Source organism: Aphelocoma coerulescens, chromosome 3 (genome assembly GCF_041296385.1).
Source record: "Aphelocoma coerulescens isolate FSJ_1873_10779 chromosome 3, UR_Acoe_1.0, whole genome shotgun sequence".
Taxonomy (NCBI): domain Eukaryota; kingdom Metazoa; phylum Chordata; class Aves; order Passeriformes; family Corvidae; genus Aphelocoma; species Aphelocoma coerulescens.
Genome location: NC_091016.1, coordinates 119,003,264 through 119,020,552, shown reverse-complemented (window position 1 = coordinate 119,020,552; position 17,289 = coordinate 119,003,264).

The window sequence follows — 17,289 nt, the reverse complement described above, 5'->3', positions numbered from 1 at the left end:
CTGTCTGTGAGAACTTCCAGGGAGGAACAGAGCGGGAGGGGAGCTCTCAAGTAAATGAAAAAGCTAATGGGGCATTTCTGAGATATGTATGCAGGGACATCCTGTGGAACCAGCAGGATTTGTCAGTCTGGCAATTTGCAGTGACAATGAACATTTTTCCAAAATAGATACCCAGAATATTTTCCAGATATGCTCATTTCTTGCATCTCTGGCTCCGCCTGCCTCCAAAAACCATTTTTTGGAGAAACTCACATCCTACTCTGAACTCTCTGGTGTAGTCCCATCCTTAATTTCAGCTCCCAGTTATCTGGACTATGCAACTTCAGTGAAAGGGAAATTAAGAAGATTTCCTTCTCCTGGCATGCAGTTGTCAATTGATCCCAGAAACAATTCAGATTTATTGTTCCCATTTGATGGCTCATGGGAAAGGAATTGGCTCCCCAGCAGTAAGTCAAAGATGGGAAGAGACAGTAGCTTGAGCAGTGTGATGGATGGCCCCAGACAGAAATTCTTTCCGCACTGCTTTGCACATCAATTGCTGCACCTTACACCTTAAACCAACATATGGTGAGTGACCTTCGGGTGCTGATCTGGAGCTTCACCTTTCATCTCCCTCCACTGTTCAAGTTTTCCTCCCTCTATGCTCATCCAAGCCATTGCAAATATTCATCTTTTCTTTTTCGCCTCTCTTTGCTTTGGCTCAGCCAGGGTCTGAAGAGTCAAGACAGGAATCATTCAGTGTAACTACACTCTATGTCGTGGAGATAGTCAAGTGAATGATCCAGTGGTCCCTTCTGGCTTGAAAGTCTCTTCAGACTAAATTCATAATAGTAATGCTAATGCAGACTTTTTGCAGATGCTTATTTCAGGACATGGAATGTTTGTGGTTCATCTTGTTTAGTGTCCCAGAATATTTCAGTTCCCAAACCAAGCACGGACAACCATGTTTGTTAATTTATCAGCACTTAATTCAGTTCTAAACAAACTTAGAAATTCTTGTCCATTTTATTTTAGTATGTATTATTCATGCAGGCTCCAGAAACGGGAGTTTTGGACAAGCCCACTGCATTATTTAGCATGTCTGGACGTTTGCTTTTAAATAAATTGTTTACAACACATTAGGCAGTGAGAAAAAATTTTTTTTAGTCCTTCTCCCCTAGTCTACAAGAATTGAGTGTCAAAAGAAGCCAGATCAGAACTTTCAACCCATATGAAATTTGCCTCAAAAAGTATAAATCTGATAATCTGATAGCTTCTCCAGCTATGAAAGATACTTGGTCATGATATTATGTTCTTGCAAATGTTGTCTGTTCCAGAAGATGACCATCCAGAATCAGATCTCAAATAGCCTGGGTTTGAGTGCCCATTCACAGATCAACAGGATTATGTGCCTTCCTGGATTTGTTCTGATTGTAAAAATGAAGCTTGAAGCAAGTTATGAATTCACATGATTCACAGCTCCTTTAAGTTGAGGTGATTCATCCCCCTTCTGCCAAAAACATCTCCAAAAGATCAGGTGCCAGGCCATCCTTACAACTGAACACAAAATCAACCCCAAAAGAGAGTGTGGAAGGAGAGAGAGAGAAACGTCCAGTTAATCCAAACACTGCTTTGTCCCTCAATCCAGATGCTTAAAAGATTTAACAAGGGGAGAGCTGCCATGTAGCCTGCACATGTGTGCTAGAGAACAGTTAATGTGCCCTAAAGTTTGATAATCTGAATAAAAGTGGATTTGAGAAATTGATTTGGATTAACATGATCTGCTTTTTTAGTGAAAAGACTTTGAATGCTCAACAAGGAGCTTAGCCACGATTAACTCACTTAAACACTTTCACAGCTAAATGTGCTCCCAATGCCCCAAGCAGTCGGAGCTTTACCCTTTGAGGATTAAGCTAAAGCTCCTCTGGGGGTTCTGCTACCCTTTTCCTCCATGTCTGCTTATTCTGCAGTCAGCTCCTCATGGTATCACCTCTATCATTCCTTTCATTGTAAGGGGCCAGAGAAATCAAGACATGGGAATTTCTCCTCATTCATTCCCATCTGGTTACTGTTTCCTCCCCTCATTGTCTGGTGGGAAAAGAGATGATCTGAGTCACACTCAATTTGCCAGGTCACTGAAGAATCCCAGCGATGGAGAGTCACCCAAGCAGCTGCAGCCACAGACTGATGTGAAATCCTGCCAAGGGAAGGGGGTCTGAGTCCAGCTCTCTGTTTAGAGATTACTTGGTAATAGGAATTAGTGCTTGAACTATACCTGAGCATCCAGAGCAGTTCTGCTGCCTTCTCCTTGCCTCTGGACCTGTCAGGACTCATTCTCTGTCTTAATGAGCTAAATGAAATGAGGACATGGGCCTCAAAAGTGTCACTCAGCCATCCATACTGTTGGATTATTTGCATCTGGCCTTGGCATGGGTCAAACCTGGGCCAGTCTCGGGGCTAGAGGCACAGGTTAGCACAGGGACCAGTAGGTGATTTGGATGTAGCCATCCTGGATTGGGGATTAGAGGGATTAATAAAAGCTTAAATGGCACATATTGGCCTCAGAGCCAAAGGCAGCTCCTCCCCCATTTTATTTGCTGCTATGGATGGAGCTACAAAGGTCAGACTAAGGATACAAGAAGTAGTGAAGTCAGGGCAGGCAGATTCCCCTCCCTGTTGGACACAAGGAGAGGATCTGCCTGTAAAACTCATTTACTCCATTGGTTGCAGTCCATGTCTGTTGTCTAGGGGTGAGGAACAAGGCTACTTTCTCACAGGTACCTCAGGAAAAGTTAACACTGAGAGCTGAGAGAAGTCCTCCAAAGGTGAAATTTTTTTCTGCCCATTAGATAAAATGAACTATGAAATTCCAGTGCCATAGCTCATCAGAAATAATCAGTTTTTTCCATAGCTTTTTATTTTTAATAAAGTACTATGATTTTTTTTTAATCTCCCCAGGAATGTTCTAGGGTTTTGTTTTGTCTTGTTTTGTTTCTTTCCCAAAGGAGGGGGAAGATCTGTTTTCAGGACTAAAAGCACCTGGAAATAAAATGCATGACCTTAAAAAATTTATGCTTAGGCTCTTTGCATTTCTGGAGGCTTACTGGTGAACACTGGCATTTTGTGTCCAGACGCAACCTATTACAAGGCAGATGTCTAACCTTAAACTGCTTCTCAGCAGACATGCAAGCTGTGCTTTCTCATCCAGACAGTTTTGCCTTAAATCTTTTCTTTTTTTTTGGCTTTACTGCTTTTTTTTTCAGCTTTTATTCATTGTTTTTAAATTAAAAGGGGAAAAATTCCTCTTTGTTTAAAAGAAATCATAAAAGATGAACCAAAACAAAGTGATGTGAAGAGAACATAGCCTGAGCCTCTCTGGCAGGATAAAGCTGCCCTTAGAACTAAATGGCAAAGTCTTGTTCCAAAAGCTCAAGCAATATGAGATATGGAGAAACTCAAATCTAATTAGAAATGTAGCTTCATTTAAGAATTAATTATGTCACTTATATAGAAACTCCATGTTGTTATACCAGCCTGGTGATTCAGTGCAACATTTACAAAGTTTTTCTCCCTTTTATTTGCTAAAATATTAATGCAAATGCAACATTTGCCAAAGGCATTGGATTCAGTATCCTGTGGGGTAACATGTTAAAAAACAGTGATGTAAAGGGCATAAGAGCTGCAGGGAGAAGTAGTTTCCTACCCCGAACACTTACTCAGCTCATCCTCAGGAGGCCCTGGGGCTCTCTCTGAACCACCTCCCTCCAAAGCTCTCCAGAGGTTCAGGTTTCTCTCACTGACCCTAAGCAAAAGTTCTGAGACACTGCATTGCTTTCCTGTACTTGGATCAGGGACAAACCAGACCTTGAAGTCTCAAGGGCTTGATGGTGCCCAGAAAAGTCCCCAGAGAATAACTAATCTGTTCTGCCCTGGATACCTACCTCAGGATGAGCTGAATCACCTTTCAGAGGTTCTGTTACACTTGCACAAAATATCCTGTAGTGCCTATTGTTTTCCCAAAATACACACACGTGACCACCTCTGTCCAGACCATGGTGCAGGATCAGAGGATGCCACAGGGCAAGGGCTGCAGTAATCAACTTCTCCTGGCTCCGAGTCTTTGCAAGATAGTGCCAAGCATCATATGGCATCAAACATAAGTCAGAAAATCAGACAGTCCTCAGAGTATATAAATATTGTTTTGAACAGGGGGTCCTAGAACAGGTAAGCGATGAGGAGGCAATGCTGCAGGTGGATACTTCGTTAGAGATCCAGACTGTGGATCTCTCAGGGCTGTGAATTTGCCTAGATTATAAATTAGCTGAGAGCTGGGCATTGCAATGCCTAAAACACATTATGTCCACATCTTCTAGACCCTTCACAAGAGGGGAGTGGGAAAAACAGTGAAAAACTTTTCAACACACTGCTCCAAGCCAAAGCTTCATCTGACTGAATAGTTACAGAGTGAGAGTAACTCTCTGGGAAAGTATTTTCCCTGCACCGGCTCAAATTCAAGGTTATTATTCAGAGCACTTCACTTCTTTCAGCCTAAACAAAAGCACTGATCACTTTAAGTAGTGCCCACAGCTCCTTAGTTCTGTTTTTATGCTTCTGTCTTTACAAGATTTTTTTTTCCTTAAAGCTCAAGATGAACATTATAAATTGCTTGCTACACACAGGGAAATGCCACTAAGTTGCATACATGGCTCTGCCTTGGGAAGTGTTGGAAGAGAGTTTATGAGAAAACTCAGGAAAACAGCCTATTTAACAATGGCCATGCCATGTTTTTCTGCTTGTGATTAACACCGGAGAGCTGACACTGCTTAGCTCAAATGGTGTTTTCAGCACAGATCTGGGAAGGGTCCAAAGCTTCTTTCTGTTAATTTGTCAGAGTGGATTAGTTTTTCAGCAGCCCATTACTTGAATGCAGCCTGCCCAGCTCCAGGCTTCATTGTGAGAAGCCAGTGATACCGAGATGACAGCAGTCGTGGGCAGACAGACAGAGCCCAGATGTGGCACAGAGCTGCAGGAACCTTTTGAGGACATCTGGAGATCAGCTTGCTGCTCATGAGTAAGATTCAAAGGATGTATCTCAGACAGAGCTTACCTACTTCCACCATCAAGCAACCACTTCCCAAACAAATCAGTGCCAGAATCACAGCTGCTGGTTCTTGGAAATTATCTGCCCTTGACTTGCAGCTGGAATGGGACACCCAAAAAACCAATATACGGTACAAATGTTAATCAAACAGTGGATATCAACCCTGAAATATTCCACTAAACAGGCTCCTGTTTAGCACTGACTCTCATTTAACACCAGTAAGAACTTCTCATGAAGATCAAGTCCCAGGAACTACAGACAACCAAGGAGAAGCTTGGCCAAACCCAAACTTTTCATCATTGGGATAGTGAAGGACAGAGGTATCAAAACAAATGGTTGTGATGAGCAGGTCTAAGACTTTTTCAGGCAGACTCTGAATTAACCATCTCTGTCCTGCAATGCAGAACTGCAGCACAAAAGGATCAAACTGCTGTCTCTGAGTGACTTGTTATCTCTAGAACAGCACAGAAGAAACTATCTCAATATAGCACAGACCCTGGCTAGAAGGTATGGGAAGCTGTGTTTGTCGGTCCAGTACTCTTTATTTCCAGCTAGACAAAGGTTGCTGTAGTAGAGACACTGTCCCCCAGTCCACACACATCCACAGGGTGTTAGAAGTGTCCCTGCTTCCTGTCCTGTTTGCAAAGCCACAGGTGAGTCTGTACATTATTATGTATATGAGGTAAAGGAGAAAAATAGGTCTGATTCAGGCATAAAAGTGGGTTCCTTTTCAGCAAAACCAGAACATTGTACCTTTTACTCCTGTGAATTCAGTAATTGCAGTGGAGGTTCTGCTGATTTCATTGATGCATTTATTGACCATTTTCTCTTGTACAACCTAAATCAGCATAACTCTACTGAATCCAGTGCTTTGATGTGGCACTTACAGACATGGTTTAGTGGTGGCATTGACAGTCCTGGGCTAATGGCTGGACTCAATGATCTTAGACATCTTTTCCAACATTAATAATCTTATGATTCTCTTGCATCCTGTAACAGATCAATGTAGAAGCTTCTCTGTAGTTCATTTGCTATTAATTAATGAATTAATAGCGTGGGACCTTCTTAACCTCTTATGTATACATTCACAAAACAGATGAAACATCAATCACTAAAAATATTGTGATGGAAAAAAGCAGCATGAAGTGAATTTCAGGCCCTTTGCCATCTGTTCTCCTAGCTGTTCTCTATTCAAAAAGAAAGATCTATAGCACGCTCATTGGCTTTACCTGAATAAAGAAGATCTTGCATAAATCAACACGAATGTTGGGCGGGTTAAGTCTGAAATTCATGAGCAAATGACAATGACAATTGAATGAAAAGTAACAATGGAATCATTGGGAAGACTGCAATGTTAAACATGATGGAACAGCTTGCAGACACCAGCAGTGAAGCCCTGATTTGGATGTACCTTTTATTTTTTCTGCAAGTGCAGGGTTACATTCTCAAAAGCTGCAGATTCATGTGACCAAAACCAGCTCCTTATGAACCTCAGGAGTCTTTGAGAGTTGTTTGCTGCTGCCCCAAGGGATGCTGAGGTACAGGGTCCTGTTCCACCGGAACTCCCCATCCCAAAGTAACTGTTTCTCTTGAGTTTAGGTAACAAACCCTTAACTTGTTAAACTTTTCAGCTTTACAGTGCTGAATACAAAATCCTTAAGCGCAATTATTCAGAAAGGCAAAAAACTTACAAATTCTTTGAGGTGGACTCCCAAAAAAGTAAGATTAAGACATTATTGTGGCTGAGTATACAGTGCCCATTGTGGCTGAGTATACAGTGCCCATTTTCTAGAGGAGTGCGTGATCATCAGGATAGAGGACTGAGTATCGCTCAGTTTTGTGTGTTTCTTTGTATACATGTGTGTGTGTACATGCCTTTTAATGTGCTTCCAGTTCTCCAGCTGAAGTTTTCCTTTCTGCATGGGATAACAGAGTGCTCCCTGCGACAGAAACCAGCAGTGATCTCAAAAATGTGTCTAAGTTCTGTGAGTGAAATGTGAGAATGAACAGTTATAGCAAGAGCTGAGTTGTGCTCTTCAGACCCCTACAACTTCAATATTAATAAATCACCTCATGCCTCACTCAGAAAAGGAAGAGCAGCAGCAAAGGCTGGCTTCTATCTGAGGTGCTGAGCCTTTCAGTGCTACAAAGATTCATATGCACAAAGGCAGGAGTAACTTCTACAGCAGCAATCAAGGTGACGACTTGAGATACAAAAGACCCTGAAAACTTTGCTAATTCTCAGATCTTTCTATCATAAGTCACAAAATAATTTGTAGGCTGAAAATTCACAGACACTCATTATTTTCAGGGCGTGGAGAGCAGCTGCACCATGCACTGTGTCGTGTTTATAAAGCATCTTTGCCCAATGACTACCCAAAATACACACCACCATTAAGTTATTTTGCCTCTGCTGTTATGGGGCAGCAAAGGACAATGTGCCCTTTGAAACATAATGAATACACTCATAGAAGTTCAGCAAGGAAATTATGACCATGTTATGAATAAAACCAAAGATAAAATATGACACTAGAACCACATGACATGGAACTGAGGTTGAAAGATTTAAAAATTCACAACCAAGGCAATCTTGTATTTAGAAGTTTGCAACTATAAATCACATTGCAAAGGTCCCTCTCTCAGAGGAGATAGCTGGTTTTGTGACAAATGACTCTAAAGCAGTATTCAGAGTCCTGCACTGAGCTAATCAGTGCAAGTCACTTCCATGGACCTTGAGTCCATCAATATTTCACACATTCAAATGGAAGTTCTACCAGCTTTTAGAACTGTTTTGCCCTAAGTAGTTTTATTTTACACAAGAATGCACCCATGCTTCTGTTATTTCCATAGGATCAGCAATAAATTCAGAACGCTGCTTAGAAATCAAAAATATCACTCTTCCACATCATCATTATCTCACAATTATCATGAGGGGAATTTGGTTAGAGTCTTTTTGAAATATGTCCAGATTTCCTCTGCTCCGAGTAGTAGATAACGCTTTTCCACCCAAGCACAGTTAGGAAAAGCATCTCCTTGATTAAACATATTACAGCCATGTTGCCATGACCTAAGCAGGACCTGTCTTAGGCCATACGGTTGCCTCCACTCCACCGACTTTAATGTCTCATTACTAACTAAGTGTCTCATTACTCTCTGGTATGAAGACATTCCTGTAGCTTGGACATCTAAAGGAGTGTTCTGACCTGAGAGATCTGAGTTTGAGCCTTTTCTTCCATCAGTGGCTGACCAGACTCAGAGCAGAGCTACAACAACCCAGACCCACCTTCTCCCAGGCAAGTGCCCCATCTCCTGTGTCATTTTGAATGAGCACAATGTCTACACAGTGACCATACTCAGTGCAGCAGATCTCACAGGGCATTTAGAAGCAGAGAATTTCTCCAGTTATTCACAGCATCGAGTCTTAAATATCCAATATTGGCCATAGCTCTACACTCAGATGTAAGCACTTCTGAAGGAAGGTAAGAATCATAAATAGGAGATTAAAGATGCACTGATCCACTTCCCACCTACATGCTAAAGTTTCCTGACATTTGTTATCCCTCTGCACACCTGAATTCCCTTTGTCTATATTTTTATATTTGTCTTGTCTGCTGAAATAGGCAGATACCCAAAGGTGGTCAGTCTCTTTGGGTGGTGGCCAAGGACTAGACACAATACAGTTTTGTGATAAGATGGCCAAACAAAGCTGCAGAGATGGGGTTTTTTCCCTGCTTTTTCACTGGGCAGAACACACTGCTGTCCTCTCAGGCATGTTGGGAACGTTCTCTTTGCAGAGCACCCCAACACTCCCATGACCTGGGAAGAGGAAGGAGGAATCATTGCAGCCATGACAGTTTGATAGGGAGTTGGCACCCAGCTCCAGAAAATGAAGCCTGAGGGAGAAGTATCTGCAAAGAAACACCTCATTGTTACCCCAGCAGTCATGAAACCAGAGCATGTAACCCTGTTATTAATGGTATCCTTCACTGAGGGACGTAGAGGTGGCTGCCAACCCTCATCCTGGTTTTGTTTTGAATGCCTGATCCAAACAGCCTGAAGGCTTTCACAGAGCTTGGAGGGGGGATACCTCCTCACTAACAATATTCCTGCCACACTATCAGTCTCGCTGGGAGAGGAGTGGCTGGAGAGGCTTCACCTCTGAGTGGCGGCAGAGAGGGCGTTCCACGCACACCAGCTTTCCCTGTCCTGCCCAACTCCCACAGCCCCAAGATGTGCTTTGGACACAAGATGCCATTTTTTCTTGTCTGAGCTCTGTGGCTGATGCCTACAAACTCCAGCAAGCACTGATGGGCCCCGGCCTCATCAAGGGCCTCCAGTGAGTTTGTCAGCATGATGCCAGGGAAGTGAACTCAGGACCTTCAGCTTCTCAACTGCTTAAATACAAGGAAAATCCCCAGTGAATACTTTCATAACAAGTTGGTTTCAATTAATTGGGACAACTAGTACTCAGGGACAAAAGTCTCACCCCATTGGCAGGGACATCAGTTGAAGAGGGTATTGATAGCTCAGGATATAGATAGTTCAGGGTATCAATAGCTGAGGATATTGATAGCTCAGGATATAGATAGCTCAGGGTATCAATAGCTCAGGATATTGATAGCTCAGGATATAGATAGCTCAGGGTATCAATAGCTCAGGATATTGATAGGTCAGGATATAGATAGCTCAGGGTATTGATAACTCAGGGTACTGATAGCTCAGGGTACTGATAGTTCAGGGTACTGATAGTTCAGGGTACTGATAGCTCAGGGTACTGATAGCTCAGGATATAGATAGCTCAGGGTATTGATAGCTCAGGGTATTGATAGTTCAGGGTACTGATAGCACTATGCTATTTCTGGGTTGCTCTATCACCAGAGTGTGGGCCAGAGCACACCCTACATTCAGTCATAGTGCATTGCCCATGGGAGACAGTGTCACACATTATACAATTAGGAGGAGCTGTCCAGACCATCTAACACTCCTCTTATGACACATATATCAAGGCCTTCTCTGAATTTCCACCTGATCCAGAAGGAAGAATGTCATTCAGGAACCCCCTACACTGATTAAAAACTTCCTGTCACATAAAAACCATCATATGTTAATTTCTTCCAATCCCTAATTTTTGCTGTTATTGAAAAAGTCTGGTTTTATGTGCAGCCTGACTTTAGCTTCATCTTCACTGGCTCCTGGTGAGTGGCATTAGCTAAGGAGTTTTCAGCAAAACATTTATTTTCTTAAAAAAAATTGATATGTGGAAAAGAGCTAGTTGTAATGAGGTTTCTCGATTCATCCCTTCATCCCTGTTAGGCAATTTTTAATTGAAATATTCCAGATTACAAGTCAAGAACTAAGGGGATTTTTCTGTCACTATAATAGCTTGATATGAACTAGAAATGGCCCAAATCAAAATGACACATTCAGAAACTATTTACTCCTTCATCCTTTCACTGGAGGAGGTCTGTGTGGGTGTATTAGACATAAACACTGACTGCTCTCACTGCTGCTTTTGCTTTTCAACGGCAATTTGCAGTAAGGAAGTAAATATAATTAGTCCACATTCAAATGGCATTTTTCCATCCTGGAAAACTGAGCATATTTCATAGCCAGTGTATAAATAAGCCTCTGGTAAATCACATCCCACTCATTGGCCATACAGCTCCTGCCACACCAGGAAGAAATGAGATTTTTCTTTTGTGGAAGGTAGAGAAGAGTTATTCCTCATCAGAAAAAGTTTTCATTGCTGAAAGTGGCTCATGTTCTGGAAATAAAGCTTTTAAGGCTTGAGCTTTCATCCAAAAGGAGCAAGTAACCTACTGGAGACTGTGCCATGGCCTATGTTACCAGGCAAAGAAGCCTCCCGGAGGAGGACTGTAGCTGGGAGGGATTTTGGAACACCTGGATGTTGGGGAGAGGGACCCTGGAAGCGGTGCTTAGATTCAAGAGGTTCTCCGTTTCTCAGACCTCTTGTTCCTGACCCTCTCCTCTTCTCGCCTTTCCTCTCCTCATCAATGAGCCAGAGTCCATTCCCTGGTGGACCCCAGCCCTCAGCAAGTGAGCTGGGGAGAGGCTCCTCCTCACCAGCCTCATCCCTTCTTGTGCTGGTGGTGTTTGTCCTCCCTTGGTGCACAAGGGAGCAGCACCTCTGGTACTGCAGCCCTGACCATAGATCCAGGCAGAAAAACCTGCTGAGATGCTGACATATTAAAGGAAGCATCAGGGGAATCTCAAAAACACTCCAAAATTGTGAGTGGCAGCTTTCAGGGTCTTGTCAGACAGCTTTCAACCTTCCCTCCCAGGAAAAGCATCCTCTGGAAGTGCCATCTGGGGACATGAGTACTCTTCAAGGCACTATCAGTAGCAATCACTTTTTTCTGGTTTTTCAGTTAGTTCTCAGAAGCAAACTTGTCATTGCCAGACCACTTTCAGTTCCAGGAGAAAAATTCTGCATTGGTTTTGGATGCAAAGTGACCTGTTCCGACTCACATTGGTTTGCTTGATCCCTCTTGAACTTTTCTCTTAAACGGTCCTTTTAAAAGATGCCAGGAATGCACAGATACATTACTGGTACTGTAATCACTTTCAGAACTTGGACACCCAGGACAGCTGTGGGCTGAAACAGCAACACGCAGAGGTCCAGTTGGGTCTGTTACTTCAGAGCAGCACAGCGCTATTTCCAGAAAAGAAAGAAAATAATACAAAGAACAGTTCTGCAAAACCATCTCATGCCTCAGAACTTTGCTGTTCATGGGTGGTCTAGAGGCTTCAAAAATGCAGGAGGAAGGAGAACTACTTCTGTCCCTTCTAAACAATCTGTTCATTTAAAATGTCTCCTCATACCGGGAATAAGGAAAGGACCATTCCTCATAAAAGGGAATTTCAAAGACTTTTACAAGAAATGGAATGTAAAAATTACAGCCTTTTCAAAAGCCAAAGGATGTTTTTCCATTATGGCACCACATCCCCAGAAAAGTGCTGTGGGGAGTTTTGGTTTCACTCATGATACAGAGTAACATCAGACTCCAAACACCAGAAAATAAACAAAGTCAATGCTCTGACAGAAACTACAAAGAAAGATACCTTTTCACTTAGATGTCCCATTTCAAGGCTTTTAAATGCCAATTTCCATCACATCATTATAGCTTATATTTCTTCATGAAGTCATAATGAAAAGGGAAAGGTGTTTTCTAATAGCTCAAAGAGAGAAACTTGACTTTTTTACCCATCTGTTGTCACTCTTAGTCCTCAGAAAGCTTTTGCTCCAGGAACATAAACTTATTATGCAGGATAAATGATTGAAGCTCTCAGGAGGTGTCAAAGGGGCAATGTTTGCACTTGGCAAAGGACACAAAGCCTTGGCAGCAACAGGTTGCCTCCAAGACTGCATTTCCCCTGTTCAAGCTCAGACTCAACATGAGGATTTCCTCTCCTTCTCAGCTACCCAGAACAATGTCCTTCGACAGAAAAAACTATCCAAATCCAGGTTTTGATTTTTGCCCTTCCACCACCACCCCTGCCCCTAATCCACACGTTGCTCAACAGAAAGAAAAATGGCAGATGAACCATTGAAAGCCAAGGTCCATCCCAGTGCTGTAACCCATGTTTCTTCAGCAGCTGGTGGAAAACAGGGTGCACAGGTCCCCAGCCACCTAAGAAATGTAGAGAAGGAACAATCAGCCATAGGAATGTGGTCTGCCACAAATTACAGCCCTGGCCATAGATGGGCAATCTAGAGGTGAAATGAGAGGAAGATTCTAAGAGGTTGGTCAGCAAAGGAGTAACATAGGAGGGACTGGGACATGTAAAATTAAAAATGCTTCCAAAGAATGATGGATTAGGCATTTGCACAATAGCATACCCCTCTCCACTGATTAGAAGTTCCTCTAGTAGTACAAATGATAAGAACATATCACATACACTCTGGAGAACTTTCTTTTATAATGAATGTCTTTAAATCAAAAAATAAAGAAAAATCCCACAGGAATATTTTTCCAATCACTTTATTTAGACTATTATTGTAGAATGAAATAAAATAAAACACACTTGGATTTGCTTAGATCTTGGGAGGGATCCTGAGGCTTTAGTTTTACCAATTCATTTTTTCATTAGGGTGGAAGATGAAAAGACAAAGCAGGTGTAACAAAAAATAAAATCACGTGGTGATTTTATGGAATTGAAAATGCGTCCGTATCGGTGAAGGCTCTCAGCCTACAAGGAGCAGCAGAGGTCACTTGGCTTGTTCAGCCTGGAAAAGAGGAGACTGAGAGGAGACCTCATTGCAGTTACAACTTCCTTGTGAGGGGAAGAGGAGGGGCAGGCACTGATCTCTGCTCTGTTGTGACCAGTGACAGGACCCTACGGAATGGCCTGATGCTGTGTCAGGGGAGGTTTAGGTTGATATTATTGAAAAGGTTTTTCACCCAGAGGGTGGCTGGGCACTGGAACAGGCTCCCCAGGGCATTGGTCACAGATCCAGCCTGACAGAGTTCAAGAAGTGTTGGGACATCACTCTCGAGCACAGGGTGTGACTCTTGGGGTGTCCTGTGCAGAGCCAGGAGCGGGACTTTGATGATCTTTGAGTCCCTTAAAAGTCAGGGTATTCTATGATTCTATGATTTAGAAATGTTTTCTGCATGATTCTGATGGTCCTGAGTGGTTTGGGAAGCAGACGTGTCTACAAGTGCACAAGTGCAACGTGAAGCCATCACTGACACATACATGTAGGACAGTCTACTCCCACCCCCCAAATTAGTGTCTACTCCAGCACCAAAAACTCAGACTGTCCCTCATGTCTCTCAGGAACTGGTTCCAGAGGAGCAGGCCAGGGAACCTTGCCATGTTTGACAGGCTGTAGTAGGAGTGGTGGATATCACACATGCCTGGCCATGCTCATGGTCCTGACCTCAGTGCCCCAGTACTGTATCAATGGCCTTTGGTCATCAGAGAGTGGCCCCATTCCCTTGGCTCCTGTTGAAGCCTCATTAACAGGGAGCCTTGTTTGGTGATTACAGGTTTGGCAGCAGGAGTCCCCTGCCCCTCATTCCCAACCTGTCAAGGGGTCTGATCAGAGATTTGGTGTGGAGCACATTGGGGCACCTCCTCTCCTTCTGGGGACCTTCCTGAGCTCCCCACTGGTGATCAGACAGAGGGAAAACAGAATCAGTGTTGCCATCCATTAAACCTGACTCTGGAGTTTTTCTGTCCATATTTCCAGAAGCCTGAACAAGGAATGTATCTTATCCCTCCCTTCAGCAAGCAGAGACCTCCCAAGGGAAATCATGGGCCAGTTGCACTCGAGTTTGCCTTGAGGACAAAGCCATCCATCCTTCTGGAGAGATCCACCTGGGGAACTGACTGGCTCTCATGATATGAGCAGCTGTGCCCCTAGAACACACTTCCCAGAGCATCCATGGCACACACCCCTCCAAGCAGCTCCCATGGTCGTGGTTCAGCACACACACAATTCCCAGTGTCATCACCCCAGCACCCCATGGGGTGCAATCATCCCAACGGTGACATTACATCACTGTCACTGGAATAGGTCCATTCAGTGCCCAGCAACTGAAAACCCCCAAAGCAACTGATTTGCTTAAATATTTGCTTAAATACTACTGAACCACCACATCACTCAGAGTAAGAGAGCACCTTCAGCCCAGGGGTGTAGGAAAGCACACATAATGGTGAGCTGCCCTGTGAGGAACCAAAACTATTTCTGCCTTTTTGATTGGTTGTGTTTAACTGAGAGTCATTGAGACAACCGCAAAAATTAGAGGAAATTACGTGAGGGGGCAAGCTGCACCACCTCTAATGAGTAGGCAAGCAACATGGAGAATTTTTTTATTGGGGTATCTAAGGACACTGGAAACTCAGATCGGATTATTAAAACTTCACTACAATGAAACCTTCATAATGATTCTGAGCAGAAGGATTTCTAGGCCAGGCTAAGATGATTAATTGCTTGTGACACCTCCAGAAACTTGAGACACTCCATGCAGCACAAAAGGAAATTCAGATTCCCTGCAGCACCACAGGCATATGCTGTACATCCTGGCAGTACCATGGCTCAGGGAGCTCACTTTATTTGTGTAGCCCCTGGGGTGCTGGGAAGGATGGCAGGCAAGGGGTTAAGTAGTGGCACTGTGGTTTCTGGAAGGGAAAGGCACGCCTCATTAACCAGCTGGAATTCATAGAGGATATGAACACCAGGGTGGACATGGGAAAGGCAGCAAACACCATATTACTGAGATTTTCAGGGTACATTGAACACAGGTCCGCCAAGGAGGTCAGTGCCGATGGCCAGATGGTGGCAGGAGGGGAAAAGGGCCCTGAGAAGTCAGGGACAATGGGGAGAGAGTAGGAGACCAGGGTGGACGTCTGCCTGGAGCAGCCTTCCCTGCTGCCACCTGTCCATGCACAGCCCCATCTGCCCCACCAGACAGGAGGGTGACGAACGTGCAGTCGATGCTTTGAAATCCTGAGCCATCGCTTCCATGTGTTCATCTGCTCCCAGGAGTGCAACCCTCACATTTCCAACCCATCACACTCATTTACTAAGCTAACGTGGTACAGCTACACAACTCTGTGGTTACCAATCCAAGTATCCTGCAGCTTGCAAGAGGTGTGAAAGTGTCCAGCACAGGCACTTCACTGCTCAAGGCTCACCTGCCCCAAGCCTTGAGCCCAGCAGATGGCACGTGACAACTGCAATGCTGCTCCTTTAAATACAGTGTCGTGTTTTTCCCCCTAGTATCAACTCCAAGTCCAGGACTGCTCAGGTAGGCATAAAAAAATCCAACTGCTCAGCTGTTGAAAATCTGCAGAATGAAGAGGGATGGATTTTCAGAGCTCTAGTTTTATGCAAATTATATTTGTGCCCTGTGACACAGTTTGTCTTTGAAGTCATAAGCTAAAACCTCTCCATACTCACATATAACAGAATAAATCATAATAAATCCCCTTACAAAACTGTAGGGTTAAACTGAGGCATAAAGAACAGATTCACATGGAAAATGAACTCAGCATCTCTTTACCAAAAAGGTCAGTGATTAGGAATTTCATTGAGGAAACAGGAAAAATTGATTTCAAGTCCTTTATCTGTCCTGGGGAATTTGAAGAGTGTTATTCTGGAAATAATATTTAACTTTAATGTAAAAAATCAAGCAAACATGGAAGTGAGAAAGAGGAGCTATGCATAATCTCCTACAAGAAGGATTCACGGTAGGCTGGCAGAAAAGCAGTTGTTCTCTGCTCCCTGGCTCTAAGAGTGTTTTAATATTTCACATGACACGTTGAGCACAACACAGAAGGTGGAAACCAGACAAGCCCAAACCTCTGCATGCTTAAGATATTCTTTAGTGAGGTAAGAAATACAGATTTGACCCCAGCCCTAGGGAATCCAGCTCTCCCATACTCCAGGTGACTGGTTTTGCTCCATTGCTAGAGCTAAAGGCAAACCTCAATTCCTGCCCCATGAATTCTGACTGTGTTTTATCCCTCAGACAAACTATTCAGCACTTTTGAGACAAATTGAGAAATAGTTACCAAACAACTTGAAGTCTTTTCCTTAGCTCAAAGGATTGCAGACTTTCTTTATCTTTAGTCAAAGTCTTCTTAGAAATGCAAGTCCCTGAGACAAAATAGGAGCTAGAAGGTACATGAAGGTATTGATTGTGTTGTGAAGACACTGAGACTACTTGTGTTACATCTTTTTAACTAGGGCAAGGCTGGGATGCGCTTGTCTGCTCCTTTTTATTTCAAACTTCATCTGGAAGATTTACAGAAGCACTAGCAATGCTAAGGGAGGACTGTTCATCCATTTGCAACTCAAGTTTGGTTGTGATTTACATTTGAAGCAGATATTATAATCCCACAGTTGTATATCAGGTATACTCAGATTTACCACAGTTGTTCTTTCCTCTGGTCAAAAAAAAGTCATTTGGGAAAATCATACACATAAATTCATTCATTTATAACATTTTTGAAATGAGTTTTGCAAGCTATCTCCCAGGACACAGCATTCTAAATCTGAAAATATGCTGTCCTTTAATCACCAAGGCTGAGGGACTGTATCATTGTTGGGGAAACACATGGCCAACAGAACTGACCCCACTGACCTCACCCTGTCATTTTGCTCCTCTACACCCTCAGCAGAGCGTGTTCAGCATTCCAGATAAAACACCTGGCGATGCATCACGGCTTGGGACCTG